Source organism: Ahaetulla prasina, chromosome 1, assembly GCF_028640845.1.
Source record: "Ahaetulla prasina isolate Xishuangbanna chromosome 1, ASM2864084v1, whole genome shotgun sequence".
Taxonomy (NCBI): Eukaryota; Metazoa; Chordata; class Lepidosauria; order Squamata; family Colubridae; genus Ahaetulla; species Ahaetulla prasina.
In genome coordinates, this window is record NC_080539.1 from 193,817,764 (window position 1) to 193,825,139 (window position 7,376).

Here is a 7,376-nt window from a genome sequence, read left to right on the forward strand (position 1 = left end):
GGATTACTGCAATGCTCTCTACATGGGGCTCCCCTTGAAGAGCACCGGGAGACTTCAACTGGTACAGAATGCGGCTGCGCGGGGGATAGAAGGAGCGTCTCGGAGCTTCCATATAACACCTCTCCTACGCAAGCTGCACTGGTTGCCGGTGGTCTTCCGTGTGCAATTCAAGGTGTTGGTGTTCACCTTTAAAGCGCTCCATGGCAAAGGACCAGGTTACTTACGGGACCGCCTACTGCCGCCAATAGCCTCCCATCGACCTTTGCGCTCCCACAGGGAGGGTCTCCTTGGGGTGCCGTCAGCTAAACAATGTTGGCTGGCGGCCCCCAGGGGAAGAGCCTTCTCTGTTGGGGCACCTACCCTATGGAACGAACTGCCTCTGGGGCTATGCCTTCTTCCCAACCTCCGGGCCTTTAAGCGCGAGCTCAAGACTTTTTTGTTTCAACAAGCAGGGCTGGTCTAAGAGTAATTTTTAATTAAGTGGTTTTATTTCTTGTTATTTTAATATTCGGCCTTATGGTTTCAGATTTTTAAATTTCAAATATTGTGTTTTAATTTTTGTATATGTCTTTTTAACTTGGCTGTAAACCGCCCTGAGTCGTCGGAGAAGGGCGGTATAGAAATGTAAATAATAAATAAATAAATAAATTTCAAATGTTCTGGGCTGGCTTTTGGAAATGTATAATTTATTTGGTTTTGAAAAGGCAATCTTTTTAAATGATTGAATAATGTCTTATTTGTGTTAGAATTTGCAGCAATCTAACCAGCAGGATTCATTTATAAAAGAAACTTCTTTATATACAATACTATACAGCAGAAGCCAGAACCAGAACTCAGAATCCAGAAGTACAGAATCAATAATCACAGAAGCTATATAAGCACTCATATATATATACAGCCATGTCCAGGCTCCAAGCCATCTGGGTCACCAAACAGTTCCCATTGGCTGACCAGTTCATGAATACATCTTATACACTGACACTCTTCCCTTCATGACCGAAATAGACATTGTCACCTGTTGCCATTTTAATGCAAGCAGCATTATCCTCAAACACTGTTACAGCTTCAGTTACTTTTACATTTAAATCCTTTAACAGCTGTACGTACCAAGTTACCTCTGAGCAAAGCGCAGACAGAGCAATAAATTCTGCCTCTGCTGTAGAAACGACTACAGTTGTTTGTTTTCTGGATTTCCAACCAATTAAAGCCCCTCCAAACAATACCACAATACCACAATCTGGTTTTTATCATTGGCATCATCACTGTCAACATAACATTGTAATTTTAATTCTTCAGAGACCTCAGAGACCTGTGTTTGAAGACCCAAGTTCACAATTTCCTTCAAATATCTGAGAATCCTTTTTCTACACATCCAACACAATTGCATTGGTGCAGCAGTAAAACGACTCAAGTTGCTTATTGCACAAGCAATGTCTGGTCTGGACCACTGTCACAGATATAACAAGCTCCGTATTGCAGACTGGTATATCTCTTGATCACAGGCTTCACTTTTGTCCTCACCCAAATTTCATTAGCAGAATACCTGCCAGGTGGAATCCCCTTGTTCCATTGCTCTGACCTGCAGGGCATTGACTGCTCTTGTGTTTCAACCCCCTCTTGCTTCATATCCGAGTCATCATTTTCTCCTGACTCCTTTTCTTGCTTTTTCAGTTTCTCCTCCCTGAACACTGATATCATCACTAAGTGAGTTAATGTCACTAAGTAAGTCACCATCACTAAGTGGATCATTCCAAAGATTTGAATCAGTTCTGTTCCAATTTTGCTCTGCAAAGCTAGCAGACCTTGAAATGACTATTCTTTTGCTCCCATCACTAAAGTGAGAGCTCTTTGAGCCAGGCTCATAGCCTGTAAACCTGAGCTTTCTAGCCTTTTGTTGACCTTTTCTCCTGATTGCTTTTGGAATATGCACCCATGCAAAAACCCTTAAATGTGCGAGAGATGGCTTTCTCCCATATAGCACTGCATATGAAGTATTACTAATAGAGGAATTCCACGGTCTATTGATTAAATAATTAGCAGTCAACATGGCTTTACCCCAATATGATCTGCTCAGAGCAGAATCCTCTAGCAGTGAGTCCTTTATTGTTTGTAAGACACCATTCCATCTCTCAACCACACCATTCACAGATGCTGTGTACACATTTGTTTGTCTATGTTTTATTCCTAACTGTCCCAACCATTGTTGAAAACTTGCTGACATGAATTCTGAACCTCAGTCAGTTTGCAGCTGACATACCTGTTGTTTATATCTCCTTTCCACGAAGCTTACCCATTGCTTAAATTTCTGTAGCACCTCTATTTTACTCTTTAGTAAATATCAGAACCCAAATCTGCTGTAGTCATCTACAATGACCAGTGCATACTTTGCTCCTCCTAAACTGCCTTGCATTGGCCCAACCAATTCTGCATGTACCATCTCTAGAGCTTTTGTTGTCTTCCTTGTGCTACTTTTGCTTACTGGAAATGCCTTGGACTTTGATGACTTACATACTGCACAGTCCAAGTATGCCTTACACCCTTTTAAATTTAACCCTTCTCCAAACTGTTGCATCCTTTGAAGAAGCTGGCATGGCCAAGCTTTCTATGCAAGAGATGAACACATGAATCATATTGTGCCACATTTCCAAATGCTTGGGCACATTGAACCTTTTGTCCCTGCAACACATAAAATTGTCCTGCTTTATGCCCTATGCACATACACTTCTATTTGTCTTTATGAGACACTTCCCATTTACAAATGTGGTCTCAAATCCTTGCTGTTCTAGACTAGAGACAGTAAATTATGCTCCATTTCAGGCACACACAGTATGTTACTAAACTTTTCCTCCAGATATGGAATCACCACACTGCCTTTTCCAATGACTTTAGCCTTCTGGCCATTTGCCAAGGCTACTGCATCTCCTCCAGCTGGATCCATTCTGAAAAACAATTTAGAATTATTAACAATTGTTTGACTAGCCCCACTGTCTATTAACCATTTGTCTCTGCTATTACAACAGCTAACTTTTGCAACAGCAGCATGTCCATCTGTTGTTACATTTCTTTGCAAACAGTCTTTCTTCAAATGAGTCTTATCACCACAGATGAAACACCGCCTTTCTGTTGCTTTCTTTGTAGAAAATCTTTGCTGTAGAAAATCTGGTGTTTTCTGTTACTCTGGTCTCTGTAGACATCATCTCTGCAGACATGCTGTTTGTTGCTGTCCTCTCTCTGCTCCTTGGGCCACTACCTGAGGAATTTCTCCTCATGGCTTTTTTAAAAATGGCATTTGTTTTCTTCTGAAATCAAACAGGCTTTAAGAGCTTCCATTCTCAAGTCTTGTTCTGGTTTGCACCAGTGGTGAAATTCAATTTTTTACTACCGGTTCTGTGAGCGTGGCTTGGTGGGCATAGTGTGGTTTGGTGGGCGTGGCTTGGTGGGCATGGCAGGGGAAGGAGACTGCAAAATCTCCATTCCCACCCCATTCCAGGGGGAAGGATATTGAAAAATTTCCATTTCCACTTCACTCTGGAGCCAGCCAGAAGTGGTTCGCTGAACCACTCAAAATTTCCACTACCGGTTCTCTGAACTACTCAAAATTTCTGCTACCGTTCTCCAGAATCTGTCACCCCTGGTTTGCAGTCAAAAACAGTTGAAACAGTGTCCCACGTTTCATCAAGACTATTTAACACCAACAATACCTTCTGAGTCTCAGGAATCTGCATTCCACACTGTTCCAATTCAATAAATAAAGTTTGCATATGCAGCAAATGCCTTTCCACATTTTCTTGTGGTTGTAACTGGGTTCTGTATAATTGTCTTGATAATTGCACAATATTGCATGCTGATACACTCACATGCAAACTTCTTAATTTCAGCCAAAACTCTTTTGCAGTTTTTAAATTAGCTACATTCATGAATTGTTCATCTTCTAAACTTAAGATGATGTAGGTGAGTGCTTATAATGCTGCCTTTGATCTGCTGCTGCTGATGGTGGCTGGGGTGGATTAATAACAATATCCCAGAGATCCTTAGCCTTCAGGAAGCATTCCACTTTTGCAGCCCAAATTATATAATTCTTCTGTCCCAATTGAGGCAGAGAGCTCTCCTTGAATTCAGCAGGCATCTTGCAAGTCTTCTCTGTCTTGTTCCTTTTACATTTTTAACACGGGCAGTCATTCAGCTTAATTTATAGTTGAGTCTTACTGTGTCTGGTGTGCTCTGGGCGCATAACCTTTTACAGTTTGCAGCAATCCAACCAGCACACAAGTAAACAATTCAGCAGGATTCATTTATATAAGAAACTTCTTTATATACAATACCAAACAGCAGAAGCCAGAACCAGAACTCAGAATCCAGAAGTACAGAATCAATAATCACAGAAGCTTATATAATACAGAGGAGCACTCATATATATACAGATCAATGAACCTAAGCCACGCCCAGGCGCCAAGCCATCTGGATCACCAAACAATCCCCATTGGCTAACCTATTACCATGTCTTTTCCAGTTCATAAATACATCTTATACACTGACAATTTGGCATAGATTTTATGATATTTTACAACAATAAAGTCGAAGTATTAGTATTTTATTCTTTTTGATAACTATACTATTATATTTTTGTAAACCAGTAATAGTTGAATGATAGATTGATTCATATCTATATCTATAGAGAGAATGTTTAATGTTTTTTAATTTTCTTTTTAATTTTGGTTTTTATCCTTTCTATTTTCTTGGTTCTGATTAGGGTTTTGTTGTTATTTATTAATTATCCTTATTATTTAGTGGTTTTTTCACTTTTTTTGTATACTTGCTATAAATGATACAACTGGAAGAAGAAAAAGTGTTTTTATATTTTTTTCCCCAATGACATAAGATCAGATTTATTCACCTGAAAAGACACATATTTATAAATTTATGTTCAGAAATCAAAACCATGTAGCTATCTGTGGCATCTCTGAAACAATTATGCAACAACCTCAATAGGTAGTGTATTCCTCATTGTGCACCACATGAGAAACAGATGCAACAACTGCAAAGTATGCAAGAGACATTTCCAAAGTGAATTGTAAGAAATTGACTATTAAAATTTGAAGAAAAATGAGAGACAGTTAAATAAATAGAACAGAAATAATTGCAAAATAGAACAAAATGTTCTGTTAGATCCTATGACATCTATTCAGTCTCTTATTGAGGACTTCCTAAAAGAATAGGTGGTATGTGGTTTAATGGTAGTAACTGTCAAAGAGATTTTGATGTCCTAATGGACACTTAAGTATGAGCCAGAAGTTTCTGAGGCTGCCGCTAGGATGAATCAACAGAGGGATAGCATCATCATCATAAGAAGTGATAGTACCACTCTCTACTGCACCAATGAGGCCATACTTGGAATACTGCATCCAGTTCTAGTCATCACGATACAAAAAAGATGCTGAGACCCTAGATAGAATGCAGAGAAGAGCAACAAAAATGATAAAGGGTCTAGGAGCTAAACCATATGAACAGTTGTGGGAACTAGGTCTAGCAAACAGAAAGACTAGGGTGACATGGTAGCACTTTTCCAATACTTAAGGAGTGTCAGAGAGAAGAGTGGTTGACTTTTTCTTCAAAGCACCTGAGGGTAGGACAAGAAGTAATGAGTGACAGCTTGCTAAAGAGAGATTCAACCTGGAACAAAGGAGAAACTTCCTTGAAATGAGAACAATTAACCAATGGAACAACTTCCTAGAATTGTGGGTGCACCATCGCTGAAGATTTTCAAAAAAGGATTGGGCAACCATTTGTCTGAGATAATATAAGGTTTCCTGACATGGGCAGAGGGTTGAACCAAAATACCTCCTATGACTCTGTGAACTGGGCTGATCCAGATGTATCTATTTTGTTAACCATCTTTTGGGAAGTTTTTCAGGGTTCATAAAATGGGTCCTCAGCAAACTTTAATTATTCAATGGCTATGTAAGGAATGGATAACTGTTTTTGCTCTGACTGCAGAAGTCAGAGCAAAACTTCTGCTTCCCAGTATGCATTCAAAAATGAGTGTGAATTTGTTCAAGTGCAGAAAATATATTAAGGCCCAACAGTTCTTAATTAGAGAACCATTTACACCAGGGGTGTCAAACTGACCGACCACAGGCCGGATGCATCACGCACAGGCCACACACACCCCAGCTCCACAAAGGAAAATCATTGCGAGACATCACATGATGGCAACGTGATGGTCCGAGTTTGACACCCATGATTTACATCCATACAGATTTCAAATGGGTTTTTGAGTAGAAGGCCTTAACCAAGAATAAGTGTCTGGGTTCCATATTTAACTGATTCATCCACAGAATATTTTTATTTATAAAATCAAAAGCTACACCGAGATTTATAAATGCAATAAACAGTTTTTTGCCATTGTTAATTGTTTTGTTATTAGATGTCATAAGGTAAACCAATTGTCTGTCATGGGGTACTCTGGTCTGAATCCAGCTTGTTTCTCCACTAAGATATTTCTTTACCCACTCAGTCTTCCATTTTGCTCAGTAGATGTTCTGCATACACTTTAGCCATAATCCCAATTAGTCTGCAATATCAGTCTGCAATAGTGGTGAATATCTGTAGCTTGGGTGCATGATTTACACATTGGCAAAAAGAATCAGAACACAAAATACAAGCTAAGTGGACATGACCTTGTAGATGACCCTCACTCTGTCAAGGACCTTAGAGTACTCATATAAAATGATCTAAGTGCCAAAGCCCGCTGTAACAACATTGCCAAAAAGGCATTAAGAGTTGTAAACTTAATCTTGTGTAGCTTCTTCTCCAGTAAGATTACACTACTAACCAGAGCATACAAAACATTTGCTAGACCAATTCTCAAATACAGCTCATCTGTCTGGAACCCACACTGCATATCGGACATTAATACAATTGAAAACATCCAGAAATATTTCACAAGAAGAGTTCTCCACTCCTCTGCTTGCAATAAGATGCCACCAGACTTGAAATTCTGGGCTTAGAAAATTTAGAACTACATTGTCTTCGGTATGACCTAAACATAGTTCATAAAATCATCTGCTACAATGTCCTTCCTGTCAATGACTACTTCAGCTTCAACCGCAACAATACACGAGCACACAATAGATTTAAGCTTAATCTTGATTGCAGAAAATATGACTTCAGTAACAGAGTTGTTAATGCCTGGAATGTGCTACCAGACTCTGTGGTCTCATCCCAAAATCCTCAAAATTTAACCTAAGACTGTCTACTGTTGACCTCACCCCATTCATAAGAGTACCAGAGTGCCTACCGTCCCTGTCCTAATGTTCCCTTTAGTTGTATTCATTTTATGTATTCAATTCATGCTTATACTTATATATATTATAAAT